The 17,041-nt window shown below is 45.0% G+C and overlaps 1 pseudogene; it reads left to right on the top strand.

The window, feature by feature from the left end:
* The first annotated feature begins 6,596 nt into the window (after positions 1-6,596).
* Positions 6,597-8,275, top strand: LOC124700053 (annotated as a pseudogene).
* Positions 8,276-17,041: the final 8,766 nt, after the last annotated feature.

Genomic DNA, 17,041 nt, shown 5'->3' with positions numbered 1-17,041 from the left:
TCCTACTGGCATAGATTGCAGTGGCATTCCAAGAACAATAAGATGAAATCAAGCAAAAGACATGTTGTCTATTCACTTTACCTAAGACAATATTGAACTTATGAACATCATATATAATTTGGCATATGACACCAGATTAATTATTGTTGCTGCCAATTCAAGAACCCACTTATGAAGGATGCCACAGATTTTATCAACCAAGCAAGCAAAGAATTACCAGTTTAGAAATTGCATGTGTGATTAATTTATGAAACTGTTTCCCTGTTTTTTCTTATTTTAATCTCACATAGTTCAAGTCTGAGCATCTCAGGTATTGAACTCACTGAGTCCTTTAAAGATAACATTTGGTGCCTGGTAAAAAAAATAGGATCGACAAGGACTCCTGTAGTTATTTCCTTTCAGCTACGGGTTACCCAAGTGCTGCTTGTAGTCATTTCCTTTCAGCTAAGGTTAGAGATTGGACAATGAGAATAAGGGCAGGTTCTTACAAGGAATATTGAGCAATAAGTTTGGCAAGTTTAGAACACCTGCTGTGGGGATTGTCGTCATCATCCTTTGCCAATTTTTTAGCTCCTGAAAATAATATATTCATGTTGAATGAAAAGACAACGTACATGTGAATCAAAGTCACGAATTAGCCTTCACCTCCAATTATTTATAGTTTCTCGCTATTATAATCGTAATTAACTAACCATATATTACTCACAACATATTGAAAAGGAGAACCATTAGGTTTAAAATATGAGTCAATATTTCTACACCTCGCGCAAACACATGTGCTGCTCTAGTTGACCCATATTGCGTGTCCATTGATCGCGAGAAAAATAATAAAGCATATTTTCATGGTTCACAGGTTTAGAAGCTAAAAGAGAGAGAGAAAAAATGACACTTAACACTGGTATCAAAGAGAGCAAAGGCAGACCTGACCTGAATAATCACATGCATTTGTGCAACCAGATCAATCAATAAGCAACCAAAGGATGGATTCATTTGTCAGTAACAGTCCAAAATGTACATATAATCAGAGCATAAAAAAGTCTTCTAAATGGCGCAACCTCGAAATTGTTTACCTTTTTCCTTTCCTTTTTACCACCTGGTTTGCCCAACACTGTTGTTTGAATAAATGGTCAGACCATTGCCAAAAGTGTGTGTTTGGGATGTCTCTATCTGACTTCAAAACATCAGCCTATGGCTAGTTTTCACTTTTTCTTGGCCCCCTGTTTGCTAGGCTCTTCAACAACATTGTCACTATAACAAAGCCATGAGAGGTTTTTTATCAAACAACAACGAACAATGAGAAAATCATTGAATATGAAAGCCAAACATTGATACATCATCTTAACATACTTACGTTATGGTTTTCTCGCCAGCTTGCTAATCAGGGCCAACTTCAGAAAAACACCTTAACATGCATAATAATAACTATGAAAGCCCTTTAAATTTGGTTTCCATAGTCATGTGATCAGTCATCCCTACAAAGAGGAAAATATAATTTTTCATAACTTTGTTGCATCAAATCATTCCCCAAAAAAACCATTGTATTAAATGACGCGAATAATTTCTTCTCTTCCAAAGTTGGACAGACATACAGTCTCATTGCGTCCTTGGCTATCTACCTATCTCAGCCGTTTGGTTGGAGGACCTTCTTCACGCAGGGCTCGCAAACTGATCACCATTAGCTGTTGTTTCTCCTGAACCGTAGTTCCAAGTTCCTGCCATGATAAAAGGAAGCTAAAAACCCTGTTTGAGCTAGTCAAGGAGTTACCCAATTCCTATGGGGTACCAAACCGAAGATATGGTCTCACTTTGGAGATATACAGATAAAAGATTTATTGCCGTACATTTATTCTTCTACAACTGCTCACAAGGGTCAGAATCTGCAACCATGCACCATCTGAAATTAAACATCAATGTTTGTAATTACAGTGTGCTCACAGCAAGTGTCGTCTACCATTGGAAAACACATGCAGCGTTAAGAGCTAAATAGCATGTCAATTTTAGAACATTTTCCTGTAGTTAAACAAAATCTATGTATCTTTAGCCAGATTTCTTTGATCTGAATTGGTAAGAATGCATGCTTAGATTTCTTTGATCCTTCTCTACAACTTGAGTTACCTGCATCATGATCATGATTAGTGATCTCAACTCATAAAGCTTACAAGTTTGTTTGTCAAGCCTCACATAAACATAGTAATACTCAAAAAATTAGTGTAGAACACTGAAGTTATTGACATTGAACAAAATTAAATAGCAGTTTTGTATATGTAGACATGGTAAAGTACACAGCGGGGACATCCCTTGATGTGAGAAATCAAGCTGAACCTGAACTTGTTACTGCGGGATGAGCTCCTCTCGCAAGTCCTATCCGTGGCATAGGGTACGGCGCGACCTCAAGTCAGCGGCTACGAACACAGTCCGGCCGCTGGGTATCGTGCGGGAGGACCTCCTGACGTAGGTCCCATTCGTGGCGGAGAGGTACCGATTGCCCTCGAGGCGGCAGCGAGGATGAGACCGGCGGGGACCTCAATTCGGACAACTGCGGGCTCGATTTCGGCGGTAACATCGATTCCTGTGGCCTCGCTGCGAGATCGCACGACCTGAAGGTCACCACCCTTCTCCGACCATGTCTTGAGTGGGGCATCGAAGGGCAACGGAGAACAGAGGCGCCTGGTGCTGCGCTGGGAGGAGGCTGGAGAAACGGGAGGAGGTCGGGTAGGGAATGTGCAAAGGTAGAGTTGGAGGAAGAGGTGCGCATCGGCGGCGCTTTGAGCCCGCATCGACCCTTCTTGTTTCTGCCATCGTCTTCCTCCTAGTGCAATACTACCACAGAGGAGAAGTTGGCGAAGATCCCAGCGTCGACATCATGGCGGCGGGAGGGTGGCTGGGGCGGGTAGGATGAGGGAGACGGGAGCGGCGGCGGCGGGACTGTGTGCTAGGGTTTCATGGGAGGAGGTTGGGGGATTTTTTCACGGAAGGAGGTCGGGGGATGATGGTTCGAGGCGTTGGCTGTGGTGTTCCAACCATACCTGGCCAACGGGCCGGCACGACCCGGCACAGGCCCGACCCCAGCTTCACGTGCCTGGCCCGGCCCGGCACGCAGGCGGCCCGTGAACTGATGAGCCGTGCCGTGCCGGCCCACGTGCCCCGCCCTCCAGCCCCGGCACGGCACAGATCCTAGGCGGGCCGGCACGGCGGCCCGTTTGGCACGCGAGCCTGGAATCACTTACAGGATCCTTCAAATTTTCCCTTTAAAAACAGCCGAGTTGCTTGCATAACAGATATGTTTGACTACTCTGATGGTTGCGTTGGTGCGCGGCAGGGTAGAGGTTGCCGGTTCGAACCCCCACAGACCATATATTTCGTGCTTTGTTGGCGTGCTACACGGGCCATCCGCCTAACGGGCCGCCGTGCCGGGCTGGCACGCGTGCCCCGCCTCCTGGCCCAGGCACGGCACCTGAATTTCACGGCCCGTTGGCTAGGTATGGTTCCAATCGGTGTTTTCACTTGTCGGTGGCAGAGAACTAAGATTACTACGACCTATCGTGACCGTCGGATGTAGATTGATCGGACCAGATTCTTCCAATGACGACCACCAAACGCGTTGAGTGTCAAACGGCCAACTCCAATTTAATAGTAAAGACTTGGATTTTTTTTGACAACCATTGATCTTGGAATAGTTCACTCACCAAACTAATACGTTTACCTTTTTCTCCTTACAACTCCTTGATAAGTTGGTTGCAGTCTTGCAGCAGCAGCGCGTAACACAATTCTAAGCTAAATGGGCTGGTCCTATCTACATTGTTAGTTAGGGATGGCTGGTAAATCCTATCAAACGCATCACTCAAAGCGTATCGTGCCAACACTGCTGGTGGAGATCCGGGCCGTGGGTTTCGTGGTGGAAGACGAAGCCCCGACAACTGGAGATGCACCTAAATCGACATCGCCCGTGACAGGTGATGCGACTGACCATAGCGTTGCCGGCGGAGGTGATTGATACGTCTCCAACGTATCTATAATTTCCGATGTTCCATGCTTGTTTTATGACAATACCAACATGTTTTGTTCACACTTTATATCATTTTCATGCATTTTCCGGAACTAATCTATTAACAAGATGCCACGGTGCCGGTTCTCGTTTTCTCGCTGTTTTTGGTTCCGGAAAGGCTGTTCGGGCAATATTCTCGGAATTGGACGAAATCAACGCCAAACCTCCTATTTTTTCCGAAGCGTCCGAACACCGAAGAAGAGTCGGAGAGGGGCCGGGGGGCCACCACACCACATGGCGGCGCGGGCCGGGCCTAGGCCGCGCCGGCCTAGGGTGTGGCGCCCCTGAGTGCCCCCTCGCGCCGCCTCTTCGCCTATAAAAGCCCTTTCGACCTAAAAACGCAGTACCAATTGACGAAACTCCGGAAAGACTCCGTGGGCGCCGCCACCGTCGCGAAACTCCAATTCGGGGGACAGAACTCTCTGTTCCGGCACCCTGCCGGACGGGGAATTGCCCCCGGAGCCATCTCCACCGCCGTCTTCACCGCCATCTTCACCGCCATCGCTGCCTCCATGATGAGGAGGGAGTAATCCACCCCTGAGGCTGAGGGCTTCGCTGTAGCTATGTGGTTCATCTCTCTCCCATGTACCTCAATACAATAATCTCATGAGCTGCTTTACATGATTGAGATTCATATGAGTTTTGTATCACTACTATCTATGTGCTACTCTAGCAATGTTATTAAAGTAGTTCTATTCCTCCTGCACGTGTGTAAAGGTGACAGTGTGTGCACCGTGTTAGTACTTGGTTTATGCTATGATCATGATCTCTTGTAGATTATGGAGTTAACTATTGCTATGATAATATTGATGTGATCTATTCCTCCTACATATGCATGAAGGTGACAGTGTGCATGCTATGCTAGTACTTGGTTTAGTAGCGTTGATCTATCTTACACTAAAGGTTACTTAAACATGAGCATTATTGTGGAGCTTGTTAACTCCGGCATTGAGGGTTCGTGTAATCCTACGCAATGTGTTCATCATCCAACAAAAGTGTAGAGTATGCATTTATCTATTCTGTTATGTGATCAATGTTGAGAGTGTCCACTAGTGAAAGTGTAATCCCTAGGCCTTGTTCCTAAATACTGCTGAGTTACTACTGCTTGTTTACTGTTTTACTGTGTTACTACTGCTGCAATACCACCACCATCAACTACACACCATCAAGCTATTTTCTGGCACCGTTGCTACTGCTCATATATATATTTATACCACCTGTATTTCACTATCTCTTCGCCGAACTAGTGCACCTATTAGGTGTGTTGGGGACACAAGAGACTTCTTGCTTTGTGGTTGCGGGGTTGCATGAGAGGGATATCTTTGACCTCTTCCTCCCTGAGTTCGATAAACCTTGGGTATCCACTTAAGGGAAAACTTGCTGCTGTTCTACAAACCTCTGCTCTTGGAGGCCCAACACTGTCTACAGGAAAGGAGGGGGAACGTAGACATCAGTGATGAATGGAACTTAGGGTAGAGGGGGTGAGTGTCTTAGGGTTACGAGGGTGGGAGATCGCCATATATGGCGAGGCTTAGGGTTTTTGGTTCAGGGGAGGACGCCAAAGACATGGGAGATAGGGGGGCTTAGAGGGAGGGACATCGGCATGCTAGTGGTGGTCGCGGCTCAAGCAGGGCGGGGCAATGAGATGGGTGCAAGAGCGCTACCAGCTGCGTGAGGCGGCTAGATCGGCAGGAGAGGCGGGCGGGGGGAGGGGGGTTAAAGAACTGCTTGCTCATGCTTGACGGTAGCAAGAAGAAGGGGTGAGGAGGAAGAATAAGCATGTGATTGACGTGGGCCGGCAAGTTTAGCATGGTAGGCCAAACATGAGTATACACTCTCTAGGTTTTACCGGTTGTAGGAAGGTTCTGGAACCTTCCGACCGGTTTTCTTCTACTTTCTATTTTTTTTCCATCTGGTTCTTCCGTCTTTTCAAAAATAACATATGCGAAACATGAAAATTTTAAAATATGCATATTTTAAAATTTTGAATATTTTTAAAATGTAAATTTTTTAGTTTTGAATATTCATTAAATTTTAACACTATTTAAACTAGAAAATTTAAAAAATAAACATTTTGTAAATTCAACTATTTTTCCAAATCTGTGGAGCCGGAATGTACATAATACATTGATCGTGGCGCGTCCTAATGGGCCGCCCCATTCGGCGGACCGCGCGGGCACGCAGTTGTAGTGGACGCGCCGGGCGTCAAATAGGAGCCACCAAGGCCCAACCCAACCCAGGGCACTCACGACTCCACTCGGTATGCCGTTGTTCTTGTTCCCCCTTCGCCTCCCATTCACCACGCCTCCGCTCCACTAGTCCGTGGCGACCGCGGTTCACCACCGGCTGGAGCGCCTGGCCTGCGACCATCTCTGCCATCTGCCCTGCAACTTCTGACTCAGGCGGATCCCCCAGCGTTCCTCCCTCGCCGGACCAATTTATTCACCGGATTTCCATCGTAGGGCGGCGCTACCATCTCCACTCGGAAGCTCCGGCTCCGGCTCCGCCCTCGCCCAATCGCCTGCGTGGCACGCCGCCGCTTCCTCTATAGCCCCCTCTCAGAATTTTTCCCTAGAATACGCGAGGTTCGTCTGCTGTCTGCTCACTCGATCACTCTAGGGTAGTGTGGTTAATGTGTGGATCTTTGTTTATTTTTTTAACTGTTTCTAATAGGATTTTCTATGGCTCCGCTCGATAGTTCCAACTCGCAAGTGGTATTACTACATTGTTTTCCATGCATGTTCTACCTACTTTGTTCTCTGTTGTTACAGCTGGGCTTCAACTTTCATATCAACTGACCATTTGTTCTGTAATTAGTTTTGTGTGATTAGTTTCTGGCGTGTAATCATAGCTCTGAGTTGACTTTCCAGAGTACTGTGGTGAACTGTTGATCTGAAATGAGAATTGTTGATACGAAGCCTTTGGCAGCACTTAATTATTATTATCAGTTTGCTTCCTTAGCCGCAAAGTTTAGGGTTGTTTAAATTGGCTAATGGTATTTTGGTCTTTTCGATGCAGAATTTGGAGCGCAGTTTTCTGCTTCTTTATCCTGGGCTTCTGAATGCTTGGACCTGTGGTGCCTGCACAGACTGTCAGACATAAATGATGAATATAAGATTGGCTCAACATATATCTTCCATTTGCGGGATTCCACCCTTGACACAACTCAAGGCTATGTGCTCATTCTCTGCTGGTCATGGACGCTGTCTGAAGAAAAAGCTTTATCGCCGTGAGCCTGGCCTCGACGAGGCCATGGACCTCCAAAAGAAGCCTGCTCTCCTCCTTCGACTCCGTGAGCTCATCATGGCCTAAAAAGTCAGGTTTGCTACTCGTGCGTGACCTTGAAAAGGAGGTTGGCTTTGTCCAAAAGTGGAACTTTGTTGCACTTATCGAGCGCCACCCCAATATCTTCCACGTCTCTGGTGAGTACATCACGGGGGCCCATTGATGTCACGCTTACTGAGAAGGCCAGAAATATTTCCAGTGAAGAAACCCTAGCACAAGAGCTAATGGAGCCTATCTTGGTAAGAAATCTGAGGATCGATGGACTGCCAGATACCTATGGAGAGGATTGAGCTCATCCAATCTGAATTGGGTTTACCAAGGAATTTCAAGAACAAGTTGATTCCTAGTTACCCTGATTTTTTTTTCAATCCGTCATGTGAGAGGATTGGACCATCTGTGTTTGGAGAGTTAGGATTCTTCAATAGCAGTCACAGCACGAGAAGATAAATTGAATTTTGATGGATTTGAGATGGACTACAGAGGGATTCCTAAAGATGGAAATACACTGGGTCATTTTGCTTTCAAGATAAAGTATCCAGCAGGATTTAGGCCCAACCGGAAGTACCTTGAGGAGGTAGTCAGGTGGCAGAAGATGGCATTTCCTTCGCCTTACTTGAATGCTAGGGAAATCGAGCCTGCAACTCCACAGGCTCGGAAGTGATCTGTTACTGTTTTACATGAGATTTTGAGCTTGAAAATGCACAAAAGACTGACATCTGTTACTTGAAATGTTCCATGATGAGTACAGGCTGCCAAGCAGCAAGAAGTACTCTCTTCCTCAAGGAGGCCTATGATGACACTGACCTTATTGAGAAGTGTCCTCTATTGAAATTCCATGATCAGTTTTCATCTTTAATTGGCCGATCATGCTCCGACTCAAATACTGCGCTGCCAGTATAAATGGAGTACTGATTTACATGGGAGGCAAAACCATGGTCCGGCTGGCTTGTGCATCTTTTTAGTTGTTTGCTAGATGCTCACATGAGCTCATTTGCATGCAACCAACTATGTAAGTCCTTTGTACAATTAATGGATGTTTCTTGCACCTTAGCTGTTAAAGATAGAATTATTTGCACCAATATCCCATCTTCAAATCTGAAGCCCCTAGGAATCAAGTGCTAAATCAGAAAGACAAGACATCTGTGTGTTCCGGAGCTCACATGTTTAGTTCGCAGTTACTATCATTGTCGGTTTGGAACGTAGGGGATGGTAGGGGTTAGTTTAAAATTTGAGAGGATAATCTCCTGTTGTGTAGCTTGTAATTCCAAAAAAGAAGTTAGAGTATCACTTCCCTTTGTACTGACATACTTATGTTTAGTCTGCTTCTCCTACTTGAATGGCTTTATGACTTTTTCTCATAAATAATACAGTCTCTATTGTTCATCCAGTCTTGTTGACATACTCACCCAGTTACACCACTAGACGCTCTTGGATGGTCAGATGGCTTTAATTCATCACCAGTGTTTGTCATTCCTTGCATGAACCTGCCATTGGTAATGGTTTTAGCACAGTAACAATCTGAAATCTCAATCAGTTCTTGATTCTGCTTTTATTAACAGGCTGAAAGCACCTGTAAAATGCTGTTAATAATTGAATTTTCCTTTGACCTAGCAGATTGATTTGTCTGCTAGTTTCTGAATTTTTAGAGTCCTTATCGATGTTTGTTGTATCCAACTGTGTCCTCATGCTTGTGTCGCTAGTGACTTCAATTGTCCACATTGGACTTAGACGGTATTATTCTCTTTATTTTTTTATCGGATGGTGTATCATTACTTTCTCAGTCCACTTATTTATATTAAGGTGGCTTGTTTTGTGAATAAGCAGCAGGACATCCCTATAGGTTGTTTGAGATAGTAGGAACGAGAAATGACTTCACATGTAATTACACATCTTAAATATTTCACTAACTTGATCTAATTTATTGGTTACTAGTCGATTATTATAAGCATCTAGAGACACATACTTTTTTTCCTCGAACACACGCCTAAGCGAGTGTCTTTGTATATTAGAAGGAGCCGCAAAGAGGCGGAAAACTGTACAAATTGTAGCAGCGCTACAAGAGAAAGGCAGAGAAACAAAAGAAAGGAACTAAAAGACAAGGACAAAAAGAAGAAAAGAAGAAGAAAACTATACATGGGCTAACATTTGTTAACCCATCGGCTAGGGACTCTAGAGACACATACTTACTTCTGGTATATAATTTTCTTCGTTTTCGAGACAGGTCAGCAACATAAATCACTGACATTTTCAGTAGTTTGACGTCATCCTATGTCATTGGTGTAGTCTTAAGTCTTAACTTTATATACACGGAGTATTCAGGATGACTGAGGCATGGCCCTGGTTAGTTTTTCTTTTCCAACATCTTCATGTGTTTCAGATGTCAGATCTCTTGTTTACAAGTATTAAAATATGGAGAACGAACATTTTTTTTTTGCTTTGTTATGTGCCTATTTTTTCTGTGAAGCAACTAGCAAGAGTACATAGTGTGGTGCATACGAAATTTGATGACTTGTGCTCAAATGGTGAGCACGTCAAAACATGTTCTGAACCATGTCTTTGTACTATTATTTGTTTTCTTTTTAGACAGTAGGTTTTCTCCGTGTAGTTATTTTGATAGCTCTCTTGACTTTTTTAGTCTCAGAAGTGTGAAATACTGCACTGTTTAATTCACATGCTGCCTTTTTTTTGAAACATTAATGCGTCACCTTTGATAGCTGCAACATATATACATTACTTCAGTTTCTAAGTTCAACTACTCCTGTTGCATTACCACATTTATCATGTGCCCTTTGGGACACTGCAAAAAGAAGGAAGATCAGGTATATTCCCTTGCTTCAGATTTTATTTTTTAAGTTCTGGTAAGGATAATACTGTGGTAACATGTGATTACACCCTTCAGTCTGCGCGTTTTGACAGTCACCACACTTTTCTGCTGCAGGTTGCCCCATTTCTATTAAGCAAGACTTATGCCTACTGTTATTTAATTTATTCTTTTGGATAATTGGTTTTCTACATGTTTATTTGGATAGCTCTTTTGGTTTTTTTTTTGCAACAATTGTGAGTCATCTTTGATAGCTGCAACACATATACATTACTTAAGTTTCATGCTCAACTACTCATGTTGCATTACCACATTTATCATGTGCCCTTTGGGACACTGACGAAAAGAAGGAAGATCAGGTATATTCCCTTGCTTCAGATTTTTTTAGTTGCGCTAAAGATAATACTGTGAATTTTGACAGCCGCAATTTTGTTCTTCAGATTGTACCATTTATATTAAGCAAGACTTGTGCCTGGGACCATGGTCCCCAATCCTCAGATCTTTGTACTCTACAGTGTCAATTGTTCAGAGGGTGATCATGGTCCCCAAGTCATAGAGGGTGATCTGTAATCCAAGATGGCCTACCAATTACTGTATGATCTTTATCCAGCATGAACAGGTATACATCAAGCTAAACATGCATTTATTTCTTCTTGTTAATAACTTAATATTCAGTTCAAATATGGCAATCCAGCAGTCAGGACCAGTCTTTGTAGGATGGGTTTGATGTTGTCATGTTATTTTGTGTAATTTGGCTTTGTGTCAAAATAAATACGTCGTGCAGTACTGAAGTACGGAGACATTAATATTACAGTGGAGTGATTTGACAGGTTGAGCGAGGGCCGAATAATGGCATCCTCCGAAATCCTGGAGGTTAAGTGGTTGCTTAGTCTTGAATAATGACTGGCGAAACACTGCTTGCTGTTGACATTGGATCGGATTCTACATGTGAAAGTTTCATTGGTTGTTATGAGTTATGACAATACCTGCAACAGGCTGCTCATGGACAGGTTTAGATCCCTTTCCGACTATGTTGAGTATTTTCAGATTGATAGTCCTGCATTGAAGTGGTTGTCAACATAGAATTCCTTGGTGGGAGATGCATATATACTCAACTGTAGAGCTAGACCAAGCTCTCGGTGTCAGTGGGATCCAGTCAGATGAGCATATGCTAAGTAAAGAACGACTGACAAAATCATGCATGGTGTGGACACATGGAGGTGAAATGAGGCCAACTATTATTGTGCTGCTATAACCCGTGAAAGTGAGGAGCATAAACAGTAGCAGTGATTGGGACCAGATTCTTCAGACACTAAGAGAGCACATATGATGGTGGTCATGAGCCTGGTTGGATGCACTCAAAGCTAGCTAAATTTGGATGGGTGTTAGTGGCTGCTAGTTTAGGATACCCGGAAAAGTCACGCAAATACAATGGATGGATATAGACTAGAGGCCCTTTTCTGACCCAATTTGTTCTCCTTCCCTTGGTAAGCATTTATCTGTCCATTTGCAGTAGCCTTCCCAAACGATGTTATTTCCACAAACTTGCATTGTGAACCTTTGCATTGGCATCCCTTAGTACTTTTGTCTCTATTATTGGCCACCAGCGGCACATGCTTTCCTTGCCATTCAGTCACCTTCAGCATCTATTGACCCATCTCGATTTCCAATTGATCCACCTTTCTTGTACACTGGTCTTTGCTTGCCTGTCCCTTTCCTTGAGTAGCAGCATTACCAGTTCATAAACAACTTTTTTGTGTGGCTGGGGCCTGCCTTTCTAAGTTGGCAACTTCCACAAAAACGACGAGTTATCACTGTTTCATGGACCGGCTTGCTTCCACGGTTTGATGTCTCTTTCTCCGGACCCTGCCTTGACTTTAGGAAGCTGCCATTACTTCACTTGTCTTTCACTTCGATTCTCCTAGTTACAACTAGATTTCGATCTAAATCTTATTTTACTTTGATTCTCGTTGTTACCACTAGATTTGGACCTAAATCTTATTTTATTTGCCGGATTAGGTAGAGTTCCAGTTTCTTGCAGCTTATTGATTCAACGATGTCATTGCTCTCTCCATTTCGGATGACTGTCTCTATTGGTTCCTAGCTTTTACAGTGGATGTATTTTACTCTTTCTACTACTGGGCATGATATGATTTTTTAAACTTCAGATAAAGCTGACATTGAGGCGGTCCCGTGAATTGTGTCGTTCGACATCTCTCTGATGGTCGAATGTCGCGATTAGCGGCCAGTCAATACCACCTGTGTTTCTGTCATCATCTGCCTGGTGCCTATCCGTTGGCAGGAGAAGGCACCCCATTTAGGTTATGTAACAATCTATTTTGAAGGCTCGGATAAACAAATTGGAAACGTCAGAACCTGCTCGGCCATCACCATCACGCATTAATTCATGCCAGAGTCCCGTTCCTTCTTACTCCTGCATAGCCTCTGCTCTAGCAGCAAGTCATTTTTATAGTTGTCTGATCTGAAGAAAGCAATGTGTGCATCGATATAACGATTCATGGAGGCGTAGGGGTCCATCCGCAGTGGCGTAGGCACGCGTGGTTTGGTTGGTTCAGATTTCACAATCGCGGCATGTAAATGAGAGGGTATCTGTCTGTCTGCCCTCTGCATCGGATTTCCTTGTTGCTGCTTTGTTGGCAAGTCTCCCCACTGATCTTTCTTTGTCTATGTCATGTCACCAGGTAAGGACGTATCGAGGGGAGATTATTCTTGCCCCATCGATTTTATTCCATGTCAATCAGACAGAGCGTGAGCATCTGGGCATGGAAATGAATCATTCCGTGTTTACCTCATCGACAAGGCACAGGCCAGGTCAATCAATTTAGGTAAGTGTTTCAGATAGCTTCTGAACATCATGTTATACTCTGTAGTAGTTAACAATCACATGCCTATTTTACTGGTAGGGTTCAGCAGCTCCTTTTTCTTCAACTCTAGGATATATATTATTTTCTACTCCGAACAACCAACTCTAGGTTATTAAGCAAAGTTGTGGCAAGGTAACATGGACACTGGTGGAAAAAGGGCCTTTGGTCGCGGTTCGCAACTGCCATTAGTCGCGGTTGCGCAACCGCGACCAAATTAGCGCGACTAAAGGCCCCCCCCCTTCCCTTTAGTCGCGGTTGCTTACGAACCGCGACTAAAGGCCCGTCCACGTGGGCAGCAGGCGACCGTCGGGGCGGAGGACCTTTAGTCGCGGTTCTTCTGGCCAATCGCGACTAAAGGCCGCCGCAGGTTTAGGGTTTTAGGCCCCCCCTAAACATGTTTTTTGTTTAATTTGTATATTGTTTTATTTCTTTTGTGCTTTATTGTAATTTTGAAGGAGTTTCACATATTCTACGGTACTACATATATACATGCATATGAATGTACAATTTCAAACAAATTTGAAATTAGAACCAAAAAGAATTCAAGAGGAATATACAATATATATTCAATATCATCGGATGACCATATACAAGTTTGAACAAGTTTCCATACATAATTTAATGCATGTATAGTTCTACGTCCTCGTAATGGTGTTCTCCTTTAGGATCGAGGACTTCCTCCCGAACCATCCAGCCTAGTTCCTCTTGAAGTGGTCGGAAGCGAGCTTCCGGACTAAGCATCATCCGGAGGTTATTCCTCCGAGCATTGAGATCACTCGGAACGCGCTCGGAGGTGTATCTCCGGATCATCTCACAGACATAGTATCCACACAGATTGGTTCCCGGTGGCTGAATATCGCTACCATTCTTAGCCTTTGACCGCATGAAATTTAGCTCTTTTTTGAATTGACCGACCTTTGTATCTGAGAACCGTCTCCAAACCCTACGATGCAAAGAAAATTAAATGAACAAGAGAGTTATTAGTTAATTACTTGAAGCTTAATTAGGAAAATGAACGAAATAGGCCGATCGATATAGAGCGCAAATGAATGAAAACAATTACTTTTGAATCATTTGTCTCATGTCGGCCCACTCCGCCTTATCCATATTCGGAGAGTCGTGGACGAGACATTCCGATTTGTCAACTTTAATTACTACCGAATCCAGTGGAACCCGCGGACACGATACATGCACAAGTACGTCATGCATAACTCATCGATTAGCCGGCCACATACCATGCATGGAGTAAACAAAAGAGAATGTGCTCAAGACATAAACACTCACCCAAAATGGTAAGGAAATAGAATATCACTTTTGAGTTCCTGCTTTTCAAGAAACCGCCACGAGTCTTCCTCCACGTCGGCGGGGTGATGTCTGTAACGTATATCCATTAACGATGTGTGGGTCAATGAACCCAACATCATGGATGTTCCTTACTCTGCATTCCTTAATCTTCAATCTGCATGTATAATAGCGGACACAACAATATAGTTAGGACATATATATATAGTGCAGTGCAATATGAACGAGATGGGGTAGAAATAAATCACTTACGTAACGTAGCAACCGATGATAGATTTGTCGAGCTCGCGCAGATTGAAAAGCTGGAACAATTCACTCGGATGAATTTGTACAGAGTAATGTTTGAAGTGATGCTCATATCCAACTTCCGCATAAATATAATCTTTGGCGTTTTTATGTTTTATGTAACCCTTGTACCAGTTCAGCAGACCTTTCATTTGTGGAGGTAGATCCTCTTCCTGCGCAGGCTCGATGAGAGGCCCATTCTTCACATATGAAAGTACTACCCCCTTCACTGGCGCCTCATCAAGGCCTAACAGTTCACGAAGAGTAATACCTAAGTTGGCCGCTTGTTCTCTGGCACTCGTTACGCTCAATCCCTGTCGCTGCCGCAGCTTCTATGATATCGGGGGCATCCGGACCGGCGGCTGTCACTATAATCGGGGCAATCGATTGTTTACTTTGTTCCCCGAGCTGGGCAACTCGTTTCCCGCTTTGTGCACTTTCTAATTCCGCTTTCTCGGCCTCCTCTTTCTTCTTCTTGAACATGCGTGCCTGATTCTTTAGTTCACGTGCATAGTCGTCAGGCAGATTCTTCGCGGCTTGGGACGGTGTGTTCAAAAATGACTTAGCCCACTTCTTTTGCTCATCGGAAAATACCGGCTTGGGCTCGGGCTCTCTTTTCTTCTTGCAGCCCGCCTTCCATTTCTCATATTCAGCAGTCGCGGCCGCCTCGACTTCCTCGGCACTACGTTCCCAAGGCCTCGTGGGGAGAGGCTTCAGTGATGGCTCCGGTAACTTTGTTTTCTTAGGTACATAAGGGTCCGGGTTAATAATCCAGGACTCGCTGCTTCGCTTCTTCGCCGGAGGTGGATTGGGGGCGGCGTTCGCTACCCGCCCGGGGCGGACTAGGGGCGGCGGCCGTTACCCGCCGGAGGTGAATTGGGGGGCGGCGTCGGCTGACGTGAAGGAGGTGTAGGTGAAGCACCACCACCACCACCGCCACCACCACCACCGTAGGGGGGTGGACTTGTTGGCGCCTCGCCTGGAAACTTGGTAAACTTCTTCTGCCATAGAATGAACTGGCGCTTGACATCTCCAAGTCTTGTCGCCCCTTCAGGTGTACCAATGTCAATGTCCAGGTCCTCAAACCCTTGGACTATGTCCTCCACCGTGACACGAGAATAGCCATCTTGAATGGGGTTGTTGTGGTGGAGTGCTCCGGTGGTAAAGCACCGCCGATGGCTACCTTCATGGACATGTTCCCGATAGGATAATACGGATGACATGCTTTCATCTCCTTTATATCGTCCACGGGGTAGCGAGGAGGCTCCGGTGCAGTAATTTCGACCACCGGAGGCTCCGGTGCGGTAATTTCGATCGTCGGTGCACCAGCCGGTGGGGCCTCCGTGGAAGCCACGCCGCTTCTCCGCCGCTGGCTTCCGAGATCCAATGGATGATCTTCATGCTCGCGCCCGAGCTGCATCTCTTTCGGCTACTAGTACACTCACGGTTTTCTTCATCACATCCATTTCCGATGCCAACCGCGCCACAACATCTCGCTTCCCGATCCATCTTTCTCTTACGGCTTCCGTAACCGTATGGGTCATCGTTCGGGGAACCCTACTTTCCACGGAATGTGCCCCATGCCTCGTACACGTCCTCCGTGTTCGGGATTCCCGAGGGCTTTTGTCGTGGCGTCATTCTCTCTCGTTGAACTTGATCCTCCCCTCTTGAGCATCCCTCATTGCCTCAATAAGCTTTTGGGTGGGTTTAATTATTTTGCCCCGGTAAACACACTCCCCTGTCTCCGGGTTCGCCGATCCCCCATGCCCGTACCACCAGCTTTTGGCCCTTGGGTCCCATCCCTCCGTACTCGGACGGATTCCTCGCGCCCTCAGCTCGTTCTCCATCTTCTCCCACCTAGGCACCCAAAGGCGATACCCTCCTGGCCCCATAATATGATTGTACTCCTTCTTAGCCGCATTTTCCTTATTTTTTCGATATTTGAAGGAACTGCTCCGATTTCTTTTGCTTCACAAATTCTGGCCAATCATGTTGCAGTTTCTCATATTGTTCTTTGAAATCCGGAGTCTTGTTCTGCTTGACAAAGTCATGGGCTAGATTTTGCATGTATTTCCGGAATACGTCGGACATCTTATGAAGAGCGAACTGTTTGACTAGCCTCCTCCTCTCCTTGTTTTCCTCAATCTTGTTACCCTCCTCATCGTATTTGTGGTATTCTGGAGGTAGAACGAAATGTTCCATAAGCTTGTTGAAGCAATCTTTTTTTGTTCTCTTATCGACAAAAGTGAAACCAAGACGTGCCTTCTTTGGCTGATTCCACTCCTGGACGGTGATCGAGACGTTGTCTCTAACAACGGCTCCGCATTGGCTGATAAACTTGGTGGCGTTCTTGCGGGGCTCCAGCGGCCTGCCGGTTGCTTCCTCGACAACCTCGATGGTGCATGTTTCTCCTGGTTT

Source organism: Lolium rigidum, chromosome 3 (assembly GCF_022539505.1).
Source record: "Lolium rigidum isolate FL_2022 chromosome 3, APGP_CSIRO_Lrig_0.1, whole genome shotgun sequence".
Lineage (NCBI taxonomy): Eukaryota > Viridiplantae > Streptophyta > Magnoliopsida > Poales > Poaceae > Lolium > Lolium rigidum.
The sequence above is the reverse complement of the archived record's forward strand: the minus strand, read 5'-3'. Positions and strand labels throughout refer to the sequence as shown.